We start from the raw sequence: 22,500 nt of genomic DNA on the forward strand, positions 1-22,500 counted from the left end.
TTTCTTCCCTCTTGTTTGGTTTTCTTTAGCTTCCATTTATTTATTCATTTATTTTAGTATTCTCCTTTGGATTTTGTTTCTTGGTTCGTATCTTCTCCTGAGGAACCTTCCTTCAACCTTTGAGGATTTTTTTTATTTATTCATTCATTTACGTATTTATTTATTTATTTATTTATTTAATTCTCTGTTCATGTATTTACTTATTCATTTATATATCTACTTATTTATTAATTTATTTGTTAATCTATTTATTCATATTTTTATCTACAGTATATTCATTTATGTATTTATTTAATTGTTTATTTGATTATGTATTTATGTATGTATTTATCTATTTATGTATTCATTCACTTATTCAATTTTTGCTTATCTATTTATTTATCTGTTTGTTTGATCATCTATTTACTTTTTTCCTTCCTTCTCCTCTTCAGGTTTTGTGGTTCTGTTTCATTTGGTCACTTTATTTCCTCCGATTCTTTTCCTTTCTATCGTTGCTCCATAACAGGATATTTTTTTTCTTCTTTATAATAGCTTCCTCCTTCCAGCCACATTTACTCAAACTCTAATCTCACTCGTATTTTGCTCTTTGTTCTCACGATTCTCACGATCTCACGATCTTTATTGTCTTTACGATCCTCAGGATTCTAACAGTCCTCACGATCCTCACAATTCTAATTATCCTCATGATCCTCACGATCCTCATGGTCCTCACGATTCTAACGATTCGCATGATCCTCACGATCCTCACGATCCTCATGATTCTAACGATCCTCACGATTTTCATGATCCTCACGATTCTAACGATCCTCACAATCCTCGCGATCCTATCCTTACAATCCTCATGATCCTCACTAACCTAAAAAACCTCATTCCTCGCGATCTTATCCTTACGATCCTCATGATACTCACGATCCACACTATCTATCCTCATGATCCTCACGATCTATTATCATGATCCTCACGATCTATCCTCATGATCCTCACGACCCTCACGATCCTCATGATCCTCATGATCCTCACGATCCTCACGTCCCATGTTCTTTTATTACTCTCCCTTAAAGGTCCTTCCTCAAGTTACGCCTTGACTGCATTTCTTAATCTTTCCGTTTTCTTTACTCCCTCATTCTTCTTCATGCTTTCTCCCTGTACCTAATTCTTCGCTCTTCGTCCATTCCTACACTCTTCCCCCTCCTTTATTTCCCCTTTTCTCTGCCTTCATCTTCCGCGGCGCTTTCCTACGCTGTACTGCATTAATCATTTCTTAATTTTCTTTTCATTTCTCCATTCTCACGTACTTTTCTCCCTTCCCCCGTTTTCTAATTCCAGGAGCTCTTTCTTCCTCTACCGCCTCCTCTTAGGTCATCCATTTTTCATCCATTTTCTTCTCTCTGCATCCTTCTCATGATTCTATCGTGCTTACGTCTTCGTCTCTTTTTTTTTTATTTTTTATTATTATTATTTTTTTAATATTGCTTATGGGTTTATCTTTCTTTATGCGGATGAGGAATCAGCGATGGAGGTGACCCAGAGCTGGACGTTAAAGAGGAGCATCTCCCTCTTCGTCCACACTCGGAAGTGCTTGAGTGAAGGGCTGACCCTTGTCATATTTTTTGTTGCTAATTATTATTGTCAGCATTGTTGTCATTGTCTGCGTCATTGCTGTTATTACTGTTGTCAACATTGTCGTTATTGTTGTCATTTTTGTTATTGTCATCATTGTTGTTATTGTTGTCATTATTGTTAGCCTTGTCATTATTGTTGTCATTAATTGTCATAATTTTTATCAATGTTATTATCGTTGTCATCATTGCCAACATTGTCATCATTGTTGTCATTGTCATATTTATTGTTGTTGTCATTAATGTTGTCATTGTCATTTGACATAATTTTTGTTGTCCTTATTGTTGTCATTGTCATTTGACATAATTTTTGTTGTCCTTATTGTTGTCATTGTCATTTGTCGTCATTTTTGTTGTCCTTATTGTTGTCATTAATTGTTATATTCATCATCATTGTTGTCATTATTGTTGTCATTGTCATGTTTATCATCATTGTTGTCATTATTGTTGTCATCATTATCATCCACTTTGATACTAATTCTTCTGTCTTCCTGGAACTGTCCCCAACACCTTCACACATGACAAAGGACAAAAAATAATATCAATCCTTTCTTAAATTTTGAGTATTACGGAAACTCATTTTTGAATACTACTCACAAGTTACACAATAACTCTCCTCTTCTTTTTCTTTCTTTCTTTTGGAATCATCTGAAACCTTCGAAAAGGTGTCTTTGGGTTCGTTTTCACCTCTTAGTACAACAAGCACACTTTGATCACAGTCATGTGCTTTCCTTTGCCCAGTGTTCAAACTCGAATTTCTGTCTCTTCTTAGAGTCATTGATTTGAACAAGCTGCAACTCTCTGAACACTGTGGAAGGCCGTGCAAAGGCTTTGTTAGTATGAATTATTGTTCTTTCTCTCAACGATCTAATTTCCCAGTCTTTATTATTTATTTATTTATTTATTTATTTATTTGTTTATTCAGTTATTTATTTTAAATTTCTGTCTTTTCACTCTCTTTCTCAGGTACCTAATTTCCCTTCTTTATTTTTTCTAGATTTCTCTCTCTCTATCCCTCCCTCTCTCTCTCTCTCTCCCATCTCTCTCTGTCTCTCTCTCCCATCTCTCTCTGTCTCTCTCTCCCATCTCTCTCTGTCTCTCTCTCCCATCTCTCTCTCTCTCTCTCTCTCTCTCTCTCTCTCTCTCTCTCTCTCTCTCTCTCTCTCTCTCCATCTCTCTCTCTCCATCTCTCTCCCTCCCTCCATCTCTCTATCCCTCCATCTCTCTCTCTCTCTTCCTCCATCTCTCTCTCCCTCTATCTCTCTCTCTCTCACCCTCTCTCTCTATTTTTTCAGACCTAACTCCCCCTCTTTATTTTTTATTTATTTGTTATCAATTTGCTTTCCCCTTTGATAGACGCTCATGAGAACCTTTATATATTTTTTTCAATCTTACTGACTTTCTTATCCTCCTTTTCGCTTTGCTTGCAGTCCAAGCAGCATTGATTCAGAATATTGTCCATACTGTAGCAAAACGATTGTACAAGCTTTTGATATTTGTTTACTGTTTCATTCTCTCTATTCGCTACATGTTCTTTGCAACTTATAGTGTCCTTATTAATTTAATATATTTGGACATGTTTTTCTATCCCAGACAAACGGACTCCCTTGTTAGTGGGATTGGTTTTGAAGAAGGGATTGCTGTCGTTAGAAAAGCGTCCCCTCCCTCCCCCTCCCCCTCCCTCTCCCTCTCCCTCTCCCTCTCCCTCCCTCCCCATGCCCCCCCACCCCCCCCCAAAAAAAAAAAAAAAAAAAACTCGCGTCTTGTGCTCGGGAAAGTTTACATTTTCATTGTTGAGTATTACAGTACATTTGTGTTGGCTGCTACTTGGAGATTACATTTGGTAAGCAATTACATTTGCTTGTGGAAAGGCATCTGCATTGTTAAAGTGTTGATTCTAATTTCTGTTCAAATTCTTCTAGTATATTTTTTCTTTGGGTTCTTCCATTACTAACATTGTGTGCGTTTGTTTTTTATATATGCATTACATTTATACTCTCAGTTTCTTTTTATCTATTTTATTGCATCTGGCCTTCAAAACTGTATCTTTATTTGATTGCTGGTGTGCCTTTTTCTTGTATATTAAGTTTGCGTGTGAATTTTTCCTCCACCGATGCAACTTCTCCATTTTCTATTTGCCCTCTCTCATTCCTAACTTTACATCATCTGCGAATTGCATTTATACTCTCAATGTTCTAACATTCTCTTTGTCCTTTGAACTTTGCCTCCACGTTCCTTTGCTTTGTACGTTACTTGCGTCAGCGAGTACCTTTCTCTTGTGAAAAAAAAAGTTTCTTCATTGTTTAATTACTCTTTTGTGTTCTTGATTGTAGTGGTGGCCACATCTGAAGAACGTGCACCGTCGAGTAATTACAATTCCTCAAGTAATCACTTTCAAGGTTGTTAATTCTTTTCTAAAGAATTTATTTCTTTTTGTTTCCGTTTTCTTTGAGGCGTTCCGTCCTTTGTGTCTAGTGTTTGAATGTGTGTTTTTGTGTTTATTACCTTTCTCGCCGTGTTTAATCTCTGTGTTTATTCTAAATTGATTTTTTATTGTGTGTATCGTTTTATTGATTAATTCGTCATTTTTGCGTTTGACTACTCTACATGTGTACGCTAGTGATATAATCAGGAGCTTGCTGTTCTTGAATTCGCTGTTTTGTGGGTTCGAATCCCGCACTCGTCTCCGATTCCCAGCAGTGACCGTTAGTGACCTGCCCCAACAGTCTCCAAAGCACTGCTCAGCGCCTCCTGGCGTAGGCTCCTCACCTTCTTCCTCAACACAATCTCTATTTCTGTTCATATCAGTTCATCGATTAAGTTATTCATTGTCGAAGGTATCGTACAAGGACAGCCAGAATATAATTATAACTGAGCCAACTTCAACAGGGAAGATTTTTGTTATCGTTACTGATGGCTCGAACAAAGAATGATTTCTATTGCTGACTTGAGTAAAGAATTCTTTTGTGTTATTGTTTTGTATGTCCTTCCTAGTTTGTATTCACGCGTTGTTTCTGTTTCATTTAATTCTAATTCATTTTACATACATTCAATTGATATCCTTATCTTTTCCGGCGTCTTTCTTTTGTTGATTTTTTTTTCTTTGTTTTATGTCATTGTAGTCTTTATTGTACAGAATTTTTCAGTACTTTGGTACACCATTCCTTTGGAAAATCATGCATGCGAATCTAGTCAGGAATAAACTCAGACGAAGACACCTGTGTTTCCTACTCCCACTTTCAACAGATATATATATATATATATATATATATATATATATATATAATATATATATATAGCTATATATATACATATATATATATATACACTATATATATATATACACATGTATATATATATGTATATATTATATATATATAGATATATATATAGATATATATATATATATATATACATATATATATATATACACTATATATATATACACATGTATATATATATGTATATATTATATACATATATATATATAATGTATATATATAATATGTGTGTGTGTGCGTGTGTGTGTGTGTGTGTGTGTGTGTGTGTGTGTGTGTGTGTGCGTGCGCGCATGTGCGTGTCCTAAGTATTATTGAATTTTATTTACTTAAAAAAATATTTCTAAAATTGAAAATGTATGAATTGTAGGCAACCCTAACTCAAATCTAGAGAGAGCAAAGCCTCAAGATAAACCACAAGAGAGAAGAAGTTAAGTTGTCACAATTGCAGTATGTCTTGTATAATATCTTCTTTTCACAACATGTCCCTCTACATTGGACTAAGGTCGTTATTCACTTTCTCTTCTTATGCAGTTCTTGCTCTCACCCCTATTTCTTTAACATTCTGCTTCTCTCATGATCTCCCTCCTTGCTGCCTTCTGTTTGGTGTTTTATTTATTTGTTTATTTATCTTTTATGTATTTATTTATTCATTCATTTATTCATTGTGGTGAGGATTTTTCTTTTTGTCGCGATGAGTCGTACTCATATGATCCATTTTTATTTTCGAGATTTCCAACTTTGATATTATTTCTTATTTGATTTATCTATCTATTTATTTATTTATTCATTTATTTACTTGATTGTTTATTTATATAGTTGTTTACTAATTCCTTTCTTTTTTCTTTTTTTAATTCCTATTTGTTTTGTATTCTCTTGTTACGCCTATCACGTCACACACTTTGCCTCTTCTGTCACGTCACACTCTCTACCTCTTGTCACATCACATTCTCCACCTCTTGTCACGTCACACCCTCTAACTCATGTCACATCACATTCTTTACCTCATCCATCACATCACATCCTTTACCTCTTATCACATCACACGTTCTACCTCTGCCAACACGTCACATACTCTACCTCTTTTCACATCACATTCTCTGCTTCTTGTCACATCACACCCTCTAACTCATGTCACATCACATTCTTTACCTCATCCATTACATCACATCCTTTACCTCTTATCACATCACACGTTCTACCTCTGCCAACACGTCACATACTCTACCTCTTTTCACATCACATTCTCTGCTTCTTGTCACATCACACCCTCTAACTCTTGTCACATCAGATTCTTTACCTCTTCCATCACATCACATCCTTTACCTCTTATCACATCACACGTTCTACCTCTGCCAACACGTCACATACTCTACCTCTTTTCACATCACATTCTCTGCTTCATGTCACATCACACCCTCTAACTCATGTCACATCACATTCTTTACCTCTTCCATCACATCACATCCACTATCTCTTGTCACATCACACGTTCTACCTCTGCCAACACGTCACATACTCTACACCTTGTCACGTCACATTCTTTACCTCGCCACCACATCCTTTACCTCTGCCACCACATCCTTTACCTCTGCCACCACATCCTTTACCTCTGCCATCACATCCTTTACCTCTGCCACCACATCCTTTACCTCTGCCATCACATCACACTCTCTACCTCTTGTCACATTACACTCCACCTCATGTCACATCGCATTCTTTACCTCTACCATCACATCACTCTCTCTACCTCTTTTCACATCACATTCTCTACATCTACCATCACATCACATTCTCTACATCTACCATCACATCACTCTATCTCTTGTCACATCACATTCTTTGGCTCTACCGTCACATTTGACTTTTTGCTCGCGTTGGAACTCCGCGTTCTTTCCTCTTCATGCCGCCAAACAAATAGTTTCCAAGCCTATTCCCCCCTCCTCCCCCTCCTCCCTCTCCCCCCCTCCTCCCTCTCCCCCCCTCCTCCCTCCCCCTCCTCCCTCCCCCTCCTCTCCTTCCCCTTCCTCCCTCCCCCTCCTCCCTCCCCCTCCTCTCCTTCCCCCTCCCCTCCCTCTCCTCCCTCCCTCTCCTCCCTTCCCCTCCCCTCCCTCTCCCTCCCCTCCCTCCCCTCCCTCCCCCTTCTCTCTCCACCTCCCCCCGTCCCCCCTCCCCTTGCAAGAGACCTTTACTATTCCAGCTACATATCTATTTATCATTGTGCTTGTGTGTATATATATATATATATATATATATATATATATATATATATTATAAATTATGTTTATTATATTGTTGATTATATCTACAGAAGACATTTAATATTATATCTACATGTCTAATAATCATATCTATATATTATCATATATATTATTGTTGATTATATCTGGAGGAGACATTTACTATTTACTATTATTTCTACTTGTCTAATAATCCTATCATATCTACTGTATATATCATTATATATCATATATTGATTATACTATTCATTATATTTATTTCTTTGTTTATTATGAATACTGTTGGTGTCTACGTTTCTTTTGTCTTGTTTCTCTCGCTTTTTTTTTTTTTTTTAGTTATCTTTTTTTCCAATCTCAATGCTGCAGTTAATTTTCAGTTTTTAAAACAAAGAACGTCGATAGTTGTGTAGTTATGGTTGAAAATTCTTATCCTTTTCGGAAATGTCCTGGTCTCGTATTCGCTTAGTTGTGGGTTCGAATCCCGCACTCCTCTCCGACTATGGTGTAGTTTTCGGGTTAGCTTCATTATCTCTTGAACTTCACTCATATTCTTTCTCTTCTTAGTTTTTTGTTTATTATTCAATATTCTTGGTTTCTCTTTATTTCCACGTATAAGACGACATCATTTTCAATGAAAAAACGTAATGAAGAAAATATCTTGCTAATACATTCTCCTCAGTAATGGCTTCAGCCTTCTCGAAGCTTTCGAACCCTGTGCGGGGCTCTACTTCGGACCTGTGTCGCTACAAGCCCTCGACACTAACCACATCACCAGCGCCAATGTCTATAGTAATATATTCCATTATACCAAACATGCGGTTCCTATTACCAACAGCACGCTATCACCAATGTCTACACGATTTTTCAAATACATTCCATTACATCAGACAAGCTGTTCTTGCTACCGCTAGCGCGAATTTCCTTCCTTCCTTCCAAGGGAATATTCTCTTCAATTCATGCTTTTCCTTTTGTTTTTAGTTTTTATTGTTATCATAAAAACATTAATTCCATTTCAGACGTCCTTCTTCGAATATCAGTTTCTCGTTCTAGACCCCTTACAGAGATCCAACCAACCTCTCCCCGTTTATTCTTTTTCTGTCTTATCGTTTCGTGTTTCACTGCGTCTTCCTTCGTTTAATATTTTTTTTTTATTATTGTGTTTCATTCTTTATGTGTCATTATTCTCTCGGCCGGATGTTTGGTTAAAATGGCATTCAAGTGGTGTTAGTAGTTTCCTTTGATAATTAGTATTTTATCAACATGTATATTTTTCTCTTGTATGTCCTTGTACATTGTTTGTAAGTATTGCATCAGGCTATATTTAGCATAGCACTTGATCAAGTGATGCTTTGGTAGTGAGGGGTCTGTCGATATTGGAATGTCCTGCCTGAGTGTGAGAAGGCAGTCATGAATTTCATGACGTGAATAAAATGCAAAATATAAAAATGTAATAACTCTTACTCCCACCTCTCACTCCCACCTCCCATCTCCCAACTCTCTACTCCCAACTCTGGTCAATTCTCTCGAACTCTGATTTTTGACTCTCCATCTTCGGCTCTCAGATCTAAACTTTCACTTCTAAACTCTTGACTCTGCTTCCAACTCTAATCTCGATTCTTGACCCTCTACTCTCAACTCTTAACTCTCAGTTCTTAACTCTCAGTTCTTACCTCTTAACACTTAACTCTTAACTTTTAGCTCTTAATTCTCAACTCTTAAAATTCATATATTAATTCTTATGTCTTAACTCTTAACTTCTCACTCTTAACTCTCATCTCTCAAGCCACAACTCTCAATTCTCAACTATGGAAACTCATCTCTCAGCTCTCAACTCTCAGTTATCAAATCTCAGCTGTCAACTCTCATCTATAAACTCTCAACTTTCAGCTCTTAAATATCAGTTCTTAACTCTTAGCTCACAGCTGTCAGCGTTCAGCTCTCAGCTCTTAAATCTCAACCCATGATTCTCAGGTCTCAACCTTCAACTTTCAACTCTCATTTTTCAGGGCTTGATTCTCAACTCTCAGATCTCAACTCCCAACTCTCAATTTTCAACTCCCAACTCTCAGCTCTCAACTCTTGTTTACACTTTTCTGCTATCGTAGTTCCCGCAGGCTACACTCCCCCCGGCAGAAGGTCTTCAGAGCACTTCCTCTAGGAGTTCTAATGAGTCCTTTTTCTCTCCCCTCTCCCACCTCCCCCCCTCCTTCTCCATCTCCTCCCCCTCCCTGCTCTTCCTTCCCCTGCTCCCCCACAGTCGCTCATTTGTGTTCCTCTTTCTATCAGCTTCCCATTTTCTGTTTTGGTCTTTGCAGTCGTGGGTCCCGTTTTCTTCAATGTTTCTCTTCTTCCCTCTACCCCCTCTCCTTTTCATTCTCGCTCTCTCTTTCGCTTTCTTTTTCTATATATGTATATATATATATATATATATATATATATATATATATACATATATATATATATACATATATATATACATACATTATTTATTAGCACAAGAAATTTCTCCAGATGCTTCATGCCTCCTCCTTTCTTAAGAACAAACATAATTTCGTGTCCCTCTGAGTCTAATTTTCTATTTATCTTCCCCTACACACGTTTTTTCTATTGCGTTGCGACCATCTTGCTCCTTTCAACTCCTTTGAAGAAGTCTTTCTGTGTTAGCAGTAACTCTGCTATATGTTTTTCCTACTCCCCCATCTACACTTCCCCTCTTTTTGTTTCCCCTTTCTCCTTACGCCCTCTTCTCCCCTTCCCTCACAAGTTTTCTCCTTTTTTCTCCTGATTGTCTCATTTTCCTCATCCTCCCTCCTTTGTATCCCCAAGACCAAACAAACTTTACTCACCAACCCCCCAACCACCCCCTCCCTGTTGATTTCCCTTCCTCTTCTCTCCTTATTCCTCTCTCCTTCCTTCTCTCCTTCTTCCTCTCCCCTTCCTTCTCCCCTTCTTTCCTTCCTCCTCTCCTTCCTTGTCTCCTTCCTCCTCTCTCCTTCCTCCTCTCCCCTTCCTCCTCTCCCCTTCCCTCTCTCCCCTCCTCTTCCCCTCTTTCTCCTCTCCCCTTCCCTCTCTCCCCTTCCTCTTCCCCTCTTCCTCCTTTCCCCTTCCTCCTCTCCCTTCCCCTTCCTCCTCTCCCTTCCCCTTCCTCCTCTCCCTTCCCCTTCCTCCTCTCCTTTCTTCTTCCCCCCTTCCTCTTCCCCCCTTCCTCCTCTCCTCTTCCTCCTCTCCTCAGCCTTGGCCCCCTTCATCTTGTCTCTCGCTGGGTAAGCAGAGAGGAATGCAAGCGAGGATTCATGGTTCAAGCTTTTGATTGGCTCTGTGCGCCCCTCCAATTGCTTTTTACCTTGTGGTCTCAATCCCTTTACCAATTCAATTCGTTCTGTGTCTATCACCCATCCCTCTTCCCTCTTTTTCTCTTTCGCTCCTTCAATCTTCCTTACTCTTTTCCCCCTCCTCTATTCCCCTCTCTTCTTCCTTTTCTTCTCCTCATATTTTGGGCTTTTAAACACGCGTGGAATGTATCTGTTGGTCACGGCTTCTTCTCCTCTTTCCCCAAATCACTCTTTAATCTTTTTTTTTTTTTTTTTTTTTCGTCCTGTCTTGCCATTCCTCCTTCGGTCTTCCTCGTTCTGCCCCGTTCTCAGACCTTTGTAGGTGACCTTTTCTGGTGATTTGACCATAGATAACCTTTGTACTGGGTACAGACAAAGTTAATAGGAACGCGTAATCTCGCAGATTATTTTCCGTTTGTTATAAAGTCCTTAGGTTTTCAATTCGGAGAAATATTTTTGTCCACACCATCATTCTCCATTCTATTTAATTCCCGGGTTTTGTTTTTCATTCATCAACTGTGAATATTGAAATGCGTCAGATGAAAATAAATAGAAAATGAAGAGGAGATTATTAATTGTTTTATAGTTCGCTGTGACGCGTGGTTTTCGTCCTCTTTTCGTATAACAAGGACCAGATTCGAATCCAGCTACCACTAGTGACTGTCTTTTGCACCTGAAATCAAAGCACACAGGGCAAAGGTGATGGTCTGGGTTGAAACTAAGCCCCTTTTAGCTCTCATATCTGAACTCTCAACTCTCAGCTCTTGAAAGAGATTAGAGATTAGAGTTGATAAACAGTGACTGCAGCAAAACAAGATCAGAGCATTTTGTAAATAAACAAAAAAATACAACTTTTTCTATTTTCTCTCATGATGATAGTGAGTCTGAACACAAAGACACGTCTTCCAATTAAGTTAGACAAAGTTGATTTTTAACTCATTCTGCTTTGTGAGTCCGTTGCAATACGATCCTATTGTCCCCTGAGGATTTATCGTGGATAATGCGATGATGTCAATAACAACAAATCTACAGTACCTTCCTTGTACCAAGGAAACTTTTGACAGAGTTTCTTTGAAGTCTTCAGGAACTAAACCAAGTGAACGTTAGTCTTCGGAGAAGTGTAAACATTTCGCCTGAAGACTCGGGCAACAAGCTGGCATTAAGCGTTTGTTAATAAGATGTCATTTGTTCGTCGTCAAATAAAGATGTCGAATTGGGGGGAAAGAAGGATCAAAAGTGGTCGAACTCCGCTCACTGAAGACCTCAAGGATGGAATTTTTTTTTTTTTTTTTTTTTTTTTTTTTTTTTTAAGTCTTTACCAGATGAAAAAGACGAGTTGAGAAGATTCAGAAATGTATTTTGTTGCGTTTTAGGATATACAGAACTTGCGTGTCATATGGATTATGAAAAAATATATAGTAATTAAAAATATTGATGATAATGATGATGATAATGATAGTAATAGTAATAACAAACAATAATAATATTAAAAATAATAATCTTGATGATGATAATGATGACGACGACAGAATGCGCTTGTTTAAGAAAAGAAATTAGAAATATATATTGAGAACATCAAAGAATCTAATTTAAAAGAATTTTACATTTTATTAACGGATTTACTAAAGGGAGATGTTTGATTAAATAGATTGTGTACTTGTGTTGCCTACTAATGTATAAAATATTCGAATACCATGAGGTCTATATATGAACTAATCATTTCTTTGTAATATATAATTTTTATGAACATAGGTAGCACGAACTCGGTACCACGGAGAGAGAGAGAGAGAGAGAGAGAGAGTAGAGATAATAGAAAAAGAGAGAGAATAGAGAGATAATAGCAAGAGAGAGAGATAATAGAAAGAGAGAGAGAGAGAATAGAGAGAGAGGTAGGTGAAACCTGTCATTAACAACGGCCAATGACATCCCCTACCCTCTTCCCTCCACTCTCTACCCCCCCTCTTCTCCCTCTTCCCCTCCTCTTTTTCCTTCTCCCTCTATGATCCTTGTTCCTCCTTCTCCCCCTACTTCCTCAATTTCTCCTCCTTTTCCTTCTCATTCTCCCCCCTCCTCTAATCCTATCCTTTTTTTCCTTAATTGTGATCTTCCTCCTCCTCCTCGTCCTACTCCTCCTCCTCCTCCTCCTCCTGCTGTAACTATTACTAACCATTACGGTATATCACACGTACGACACGTGATCCACAAGACATGCGAGATGTCGGCAATCAATCTTTGCTGACCTATACTTTCTTCATTTCATAAACACCTAACACAAGCATACGTCACGATCTCACCACCGTCCACACAGACTACAAGTCTTTCACCAGATAATTCATAAACAATTTCCTTATACCTAAAAAAAATACTCCTAACCTTAAACCATACACCACGTCAAGACACATTTACCAAAATCAACTAGACCCATTACACTACAACTAACTCGCAAATATTATTGTATAAATGCCAAATATAATATCTAACTGTAAACCCTACACAGATATGCAAAGGTAGGCATATCTGTCCCAATATGGCTGTGTCGCCATATTTGGAGTCTCCCCTGAGAGGGAACACCAAGGGAATCAAACGTTTTTGTTATTCCCTACGAACGGCAGTGTTTATGTCTGGAGAACCCCAAAAGAGACCTACGATCCGTACTCCCTGCTTCCTGCAGTCAAGCATGGGGGCGGTTCCGTTGTGATTTGGGCGGCTATATCGTGGTATTCAGCTGGTCCTCTCATTCACATCTCAGGCCGGATGACTGCGAATGAATATCTCGACATCCTCAATGATGAGGTTCTTACTATGATGAGCGTCTTGCTGCCAGACACAGCCATATTACAAGACGATAATGCGCCCATACACACAGCCAAAAAGGTTCAGTCTTGGTTCGTAGAGCATCAGAATATCACCAAACATCTTTCCTGACCTGCACAATCGCCAGACCTCAATATAATTGAACCGTTATGGGGACATTTAGAGCAGAGTGAGGAGCAGTTTTCCACTTCCAACATCGTTGAAGCAATTGGCGAATGCTTCGGTATAAGAACGGGAAACTATTCGGACACTCTACGAGTCCATACCGCGAAGGATTGCAGCTGCTCTACAGGCAAATGGTGGCCCAACACCGTATTAATGAATAAATATTGTGTATTTGGCAAGTAATCATATTATTTTTGTCCAACCGCTTTATATATATATATATATGTATATATATATATATATATATATATATATATATATTATATATATATATATATATATATATATATATATATATATATAATTTTTTAATTTGTTTATTTGTTTATTTACCTATTCTTATATTTATTAATTCATTTATGTGTTTGCTTATTTACCTATTCTATATTTGTGAATTATTTTTGTATTGACTTATATGTATTTATATATGTATTTATATATTATTCACTTACCTATTTACGTATTCATCTATTTATTTATTGGCCGGGGAGAGATTTACCGCTTTTTAGAGAGAGAGAGAGAGAGAGAGAGAGAGAGAGAGAGAGACCCCTGTTTGTTCCCAACCATCAGTGCCACTCTGAAGTGATTTATTTTGCCTTGAGAGCGTCGTCATCGCCATGCAGACCTCATGACAGCATCTTCGATTTACCGATTTGTCTGCACGACGAACTTGACTGACGACGCCAGGCTGATTAGTTTTCGTGGAATTTTTAAAGAATATGGATCGTGGAGGGAGGAGGAGGAGGAGAAAGAGGAAGAAGAGGAGGAGGGGGAAGAAAAGGAAGAGGAAAAAAAGGATAAAGGAAAGGAAGAAGAAGAGTAGGAGTAGTAAAGGGAGGAAGGAACGGAAGAAGAGGAGAGAGAGAGAGAGAGAGAGAGAGAGAGAGAAAGACAAAGACTAGCTCAAGAGTATAAAAGTTGTTTTGCTGCTACCGAGTGAGTGTGTGTGTGTGTGTGTCTGTGTGCGTGTGTGTCTGTGTGCGTGTGTGCGTGTGTGTGTGTGTGCGTGTGTGTGTGTGTGCGTGTGTGTCTGTGTGCGTGTGTGTCTGTGTGCGTGTGTGTGTGTGTGCGTGTGTGTGTGTGTGCGTGTGTGTCTGTGTGCGTGTGTGTCTGTGTGCGTGTGTGTCTGTGTGCGTGTGTGTGTGTGTGTGTGTGCGTGTGTGTGTGTGTGCGTGTGTGTGTGTGAGTGTGTGTCTGTGTATGTGTGTGTGCGTGTGTGTGTGTGTGTGTATTTGCGTGTGCGCTCGCGCGCGCCTCGGAATTGAATAAAATAGTCTGGTGGAGAGGAGTGTGGAATTCGAACCCACGGTTAGGAAGATGCGAGGCCCGCACACATTTGATTGCGTCATCAGAATGAGATTATGTCGACATTCGAACGTGGACAGATGTCTATTATTTATTGTAAACCAATTCACAAAGACGGTGATATCAACTTTTTATCCATTCATTAAACCTGATTATAGTAGGAATTTTGTCTTTGAAAGATTTGTAGTGATGAACTTCGTAAAAAGGAATGTGATTTCATTATCAACAGGATACAAGATTTATATTAATACAATTAACATGCACATCACACACACAGACACAAACACAGACACACTGGATGTGGAGAGATACGAAAACGGTTCACTACGAGCATAGCTCTCGTCCCGTAAAATACAACTAGGTAAATAGACACACACACACACACACACACACACACACACACACACACACACACACACACACACACACACACACACACACACACACACACACACACACACACACACACACACAGACATACACACACACACAGACACACACACACACACACACACACACACACACACACACACACACACACACACACACACACACAGACACACAGACACACACACACACACACACACACACACACACACACACAGACACACACACACACACACACACACACACACACACACACACACACACACACACACACACACACACACACACACACACACACACACACACACACACACACACACACATACGTACACACACACATACGTACACACACATACGTACACACACATACGTACACACACACACACACACGTACACACACACACACACACACACACACACACACACACACACACACACACACACACACACACACACACACACATGTATGTATATATATATATATGTATATATATATATATATATATATATATATATATATGATATATATATAATATACATATATATATATATATATATATATACATGCATACATCCACATATATATCTTATCAAATAAAACTGAACATTTATCAAGAAATCTCCGGCTCGTCTCATCCTGAAGTGTTCAAACTCTCACATATGAAACCTCCTCCAGGTTGGTGTGTCGTCTCCTCAAAATCATATCACCAGCCTACTCCTTTGTCTTCGGACTCTCTTCCCTGTCCTTCCCCCTCCCACTTCCCCTCTGTCGCTGTCTCCCCTCTTCCGTCTTCATCATTTTTGACTTCCTCCTTCGCACAGGGCCTCTCCTCTTCTTTGTTTTAGGCTCCTTCGTCTCACATTGCTCCTCTGGTTCCATCATCTTCCTTCCTTCCTTCCTTCCCTTTTTTTTTTGTTCATCCTTTCTTCCTTCTTTTCTTTCGTTCATTCTTTCTTCCTTCTTTTCTTTCGTCCATTTTTCTTCCTTTTCTTTCGTCCATTATTCCTCCTTTTCTTTCGTCCATTCTTCCTTCTTTTCTTTCGTCCATTCTTCCTTCTTTTCTTTCGTCCATTCTTCCTTCTTTTCTTTCGTCCATTCTTCCTCCTTTTCTTTCGTCCATTTTTCCTTCTTTTCTTTCGTCCATTCTTCCTTCCTTTTTTACGTTTATTCTTACTCCCTTCCTTAATTCCTTTCGCCCATTCTTCCTTCTTTCTTTGTTTTTTCCTTCCTTAATTCCTTTCTTCCATTTGTCCTTTCTTCCTTCCTTTTTTCCGTCTTTTCATCCATTCTTCCTTCTTTCCTTCTTCCTTCTTTCCTTCTTTCCTTTCGTCTATTCTTTCTTCCTTTCGTCCATTCTTCCTTCCTTCCCTCCTTCGTTTTTTTCCTTCTTTCCTTCAATCCATTCTTCCTTCCACTCTTCCCTTTTTCTTCCCCTATTTCCCTCTTCCCTTCCTTCCTTACTTTCTACCTTCCTTTTTTCGTCCATACTTCCTTTCTTCCTTCCTTCCTTTCATGCTTACTTCCTCCCGTTTTTCCTTTTTTTTTTCTTCCATAAATCCCGTCGTCCATTCTTCTTTGATTCCTTTCATCCATTGTCCCTTCCTTACCTACAACCTTTATTTCTTTCTTCCTTTCCTTCCTTCCTTCCTTTCGTCCATTCTTCCTTCCGTCCCTTCTTCCTTCCGTCCATTCTTCCTTCTTTCTTTCCTTCCTTCCGTTCATCCTTCCATTCTCCCCTCTCTCTTTACCTTTTTTTCCCCTCCCCTCCCCTTCTTTCTCTCTTCCTTCCTTTCAGACATTCTTCCATCCTTACTTTTTTTTCTTCCTTACCTGCTTCCTTCCTCTGTTCTTCCTTCCATTTTCTTCCATTTCCTTCCACTCTTCCCTTTCTCTTTTCATCCTTTTCCCTATTTCTTTCTTTTCTCCCCTTCTTCCATCCTTCCTTCCTTCCTTCCTTCTTTCCCTCTAGTCACAACACCTTCCCTTCCTTTTCATATTTTCCTCGGAAGCGTGCTAGTGTCACATTCACTTAATTGTGGGTTCGAATCCCGCACTCCTCTCCGATTCCCAGCAGTGACTGTTTGCAGCGTGCCCCAGGAGTCCCCAAAGCGCATAATAACTACTTAGTGTCTCCTGGCGTAGGCTCCTAATTTTTTTTCCTTCGTCATCTCTTCTCCCTTTCTTCCTTTTCTATTTGCCTAGTTTCTAGGTAATATAGTTTCTCCTACATTACCTGTCTCTAAACCTTATTCCAATTATCCACCTTCACTCCCTCTTTTGCTCCCTCCTTCTTTCACTCCCGCCTTCTTTCACTCCCTCCTTCTTTCACTCCCTCCTCCTTTTACTCCCTCCTTCTTTCGCTCCCTCCTCCTTTCATTCCCTCCTTTCACTCCCTCCTTCGTTCACACCCTCCTCCATTCACTCCCATCTTCTTTCACTCCCCTTCTCTTTCACTCTCTCTTTAACAACCTCCTCTTTTACTCCATCCCTCTCTCTCATCCTCCTTCACTCCATTTTCACTTCTTCCCTCGCTCCCTCACTCCCTCACTCATTTCCTCCCTTCCTCCCTCCCTCCCTCCCTCCCTCCCTCCCTCCCTCCCTCCCTTCCTCCCTTCCTCATTTCTTCTCTTCTTCCCTCTCTTCCTTCCTCTTTTCTTCCCCCCCTCCCTCCCTCCTCCTCTTACTTTCATTCCTCTCTTTTGACCCTTTTACCCTTTGGACTCTCTCTCCTCCTCATCTCTCTTCTGGATGCTTCACACCTCGTACTCTTTCACCCTCTTACTTTGGTCGTCTTTGTCTTACTGAGACCCCACCCCACCTTCCCCTTCATCCTCCACCTCCTCTCCTCCTACTCTCCTCCTTCCATCTTCCTTCCTCCCTCTTTTCCATACTCTTGCCCATTTTACTATTCTTTCTCCTCCTATCATTTTCATCTTCCTCCTACTCTTCTTCCTTCAGTTCTTCTTTTCTCTTATATTTTTGTCCACTTCCTCCTCCTATTCTCTTCATCTTCGTCCTCCTCTTCTTCCTTCTATTTTACTTCTACTTCTCTCTTACATTTCTGTCCACTTCCTCCTTGCTTTGTTCATTATCTTTTCTCTTTAATTCTCACGTATTTTCTCTTCTTCCTCTTCCTCCTCCTCCTCCTCCTCTTCTTCCTTCTGCTCCTCTCTCACCTTTCTTCATTCACGTTCCCTTCCTATTCGTTTTCTTCGCCTCCTTTTTCTTTTCTTCGTTATCATCCTTTATTCTTCTTCTTCTTCTAAGACTTCCCTCAAGGATCCCAGGGAGCTCTTCACGCTACACTCACTTGACCTATTTTTCTTTTCTTCTTTTTTTTTCGTTTTTTTTTTTTCTTCATTATGATCCCGACTTTTCTCCCTTTGTCATTTCCCGTAATTCTCGCGCCATTCCTCTCGCCTCTGAGCAGGCCACTCCTCCGCATTCTCATCATCCGTTCTTTGTTCTTCATCTGTTCTTTCTTCTTCGTTCTTCATCTGTCTTGCTCACGAACCCTCCTCGCGTTTTTTTCTTCTTCTTCTTCTTTTCTTTTCGTTTCTTCTAATTAGCCTCTTGCCCCGTTTCTGACCCCTTTTTCCTTCTTCTTCTTTTCGGCTGTCTTGTTAACATATCCGTTGGACTGAGCAGTGCCTGTTTGGCTCTGATGCCGCAAATGTGTATTTTATTCTTCTTTCTCTTCCTCCTCCTCTTCTTCTTCCTCTCCTTCTTCTTCTTTTTTGTTTTTCTTTGTTGTTGTTCTTCTTCTTCGTCTTTGTCTTCCTCCTCTTCGTCTTTGTCTTCCTCCTCTTCCTCCTCCTCTTCTTTCTCTTCTTTTCTTCTTTTTTCTTCTTTCTGCTTTCCTCTTCCTCTTCTTCTTTGTCTTCTTTCTCTTCTTTTTATTCTTCTGATTCTTATTATTTTTCTGTTCATTTTTTTCTTTATTCAGTTTCTTCCTATTCTTCTTGTTATCCTTTATCATTCTTCTTCCTCTTCCTCTTCTTCCTCCTCTTCTTCTTCGTCCGTTCACCCCGTCACAATCCCGGATACTTCCCGAGCAGGAGTACCACAGAATCTTCTGTAGGTCTTCATTTATCCACTCTTTCTTGTACTTCATCTACCACTCCCCTCCTACCTCTCACCCCTCCCCCGCTACTTTCCAGTACATTAAATGATTATCTCCTGGATTTTTTCCCTTCCATAATTTCCTCTTTTTTTAATAAATATTTTTGAGTAATGGTTCCTTTCTCTCCGGTTGGAAGTTGTTATAATGCCTGGGTGAAGGTATGTGATGAAATAAAAAATGGGATGTAGTTGTCTAAATTTTTTGAAAGAAGGTATATAGAAGCAAGAAAATAGAGCCAATTCTCGGAGACTATTAAAGTAAAACGAAAAAAAAAGTATAAGAAATATTTTCAACAAATTACACAATTTGAAGAGAACTTGAGAAGGTTAGGACGATTTTTTTTTATATTTCCGAATTTTAAGGAAATCTTACTATATATACATAATATATATATATATATATATATATATATATATATATATGTATATATATATATATATATACATATATATATATATATATATATATATATATATATATATATATATATATATATATATAATATATACATGTTGAGACTTTCTGACATGTTGACATAAGTGGGAATAGGAACCAAAGGAGTCTGAGTTTATTTCTAACTGGTTTGCAGTTATGTTTTCTCTCGTTCCTTCGAAAAAGCACACCTGCGAAACTAGTCACGAATATATTCAGACTAAGACTCCTGTGTTTCCTACTCCCACTTACGTCATATATGTGTGTGTGTGTGTGTATATATATATATATATATATATATATATATATATATATATATATATATATATATATATATATATATATACACACACACACACAGACCCTTTTATTCATCCTCGTGACTCTAACATAGTTTAACAAGTTTGTAGACTGCTTCAGGTAACAAGCGTTGATGCCTCTGTCTGATATTCTTGTATTTAATACCTTACTGTCTTAACGCCGTTACGCGTTGACTCAAGCGGGATTCGACCTCTTACTTTGGACAGTTTTAGTTACAGAACCTACTTCAGTGATGATGTTAGATTTATCGTGTTTAAATATTTTCTCCTTAGTTTGGATCATATTTGATTTAGTTAAATATTAACAGGTTGTTTAATTCAGATGGTGGTTTGATTGTTTTCCGCCATAAGCAATATGAGAGTAAAACGAAACATTAAAAACAAAACATAAGGAATAGATGGTATTACCGTCGTTTCTGAACGAACCGCAAAGGTAAATGAACACTAATCAAATAACATTGTTCACTCCTGGTAAGCAAGCAGAGAACTAATTGAACAAAAAAAAAAATATGTGAACATTTGGAAAACATCTCTCATCATTACCACAAACAGATATTTCAGTACGAACTGTAACTGCTTGTTACAGAGCATTGAATCCGTTAATTACTAAATCAGCACCACTGGCTTCTAATGACCCGATGGGCTGTTACACCTGTAAAATGCTAATTAATAAAGGCGTTCTTGATATTAGTTACAAAAGAGTTTTGATCGAACTGATGAAGAGCATCCTAATTATGTGTCGAGTACACGTCCTGGATGATGTACGGTTCAGCTTTTTTTTCTTTTTTATCAACCTTCAATTTGCGAGAAAAATGTAACATTTTCAAATATACATGTTCCAAATATAAAGCCATGGAAATGGGAAGATAACTGAATACTCTACGACTCGCAGACTTAAATGCATGTACGATTTTGATTACATATACATGTACGTATACATATACATATATACATATACATGTATAATAATTTATATATATATATGTATATATATAACATATACATGTAAATGTATATGTATGTGCATATGCATATGTATATACACATACGAATTTATACGTGTACATTCACTTATGTATCCAGGCAGGACATTTTCTCTAATGCAATCTTCATTAAAGCTAACTAGTAACGCATCATATTTCTTGCTTATGGTTTCCATGTTTGAAATTAACCTCCTTTTAATAATATGTAAAGTGCAAAGTAGATCTAAATTCATCAGAGAAGAAAACGGTGGTAAATGTCGAACATATTACGCAACATTTCAAATGTTGCCCATCCTCAGGTGTCAAATTAATTATCAAATTTAAATATATACGGATGTAAATAGAAACAAATTGATGACTGGGAGAGGTCACAGTGATACAAATTATACAAAAAATGTTAAATGAGGTCAGAAACATAGGTCATATTGACGTTGTGAAAAATGTAACATGGGTCAGAATCTTTTGACCGTGACTGTACATGACCAAAAACAAAACATTCCCTATTAGTCTTTGAATTTTCAGCAGTCAAATTCTTCTCTACACTATTTCATTACGTGATATTTTTCTTTGTCTTCTTGTCCTCATTATAGCATTTTTATCTACCTGTGAGTTCTTTTAGTTGTTTTTCTTCTTTTTGTTGATATTTTCTTCTTCTTCGAGTGGTCACGTGGTAAATTGAGTAAGTTTTGTTTTCCTGTTACTTTTTGTTTTTACGTTTTTCCTCTGGTTTCTTGGAAAATCTAGGTTTTTCATGCTCTCAGTATTTTCTGTTTCCTTTTTATTGTTACTTTTTTCAATCTGCTTAGCTTTCTGTCTTGCCTCATCCCTTCTTTTGATTCCATTTCCTTTACTTTGTCATCATCCTTCCTCTTGTCTTTTCCTTTTTATCCTCCATATTCTAGCCTCTTCCATATCTTCATTATTTTCTTTTTGCTCTTTACCAATCGTCTCGTTTTACAAGTTCTCTTTATTTTCTCTCTTTTCACATATCTTACCCAGCTTCACTTCTCTCTTTCTCTCTTCATACTTTTACGGTGCTATTCTTAAAAAAAAAACTTTCCTTATATAAATCCTCGGAAGGGAAAGATTTATATAAGGAATTTTTTAAGAATACCACCGTAAGATTCTTACGGTGGTATTCTTGAAAAAATTCTTTCCTTATATAAATCTTTCCCTTCCAAGGATTTATATAAGGAAAGATTTTTTAAGAATACCATCATTAAATTTACCGCACCTATTCCTGCTTCTCGCCCTCCTCCTCCTCCTCCTCCTTCTCCTCCTCCTCCTCCTTCTCCTCCTCCTCCTCCTTCTCCTCCTCCTCCTCCTCCTCCTCCTCCTCCTCCTCCTCCATCTCCTCCATCTCCTCCATCTCCTCCGTCTCCTCCTCCATCTCCTCCTCCATCTCCTCCATCTCCTCCTCCAGCTCCTCCTATTCTCCGATTACTTCTGTTTTGCCTCTTCATCCTTATCTCATTTCACCTATTCCTTCACTTCCTCCTCC

This window comes from Oratosquilla oratoria, chromosome 42 (genome assembly GCF_046742065.1).
Source record: "Oratosquilla oratoria isolate Oo_2021 chromosome 42, ASM4674206v1, whole genome shotgun sequence".
NCBI lineage: Eukaryota > Metazoa > Arthropoda > Malacostraca > Stomatopoda > Squillidae > Oratosquilla > Oratosquilla oratoria.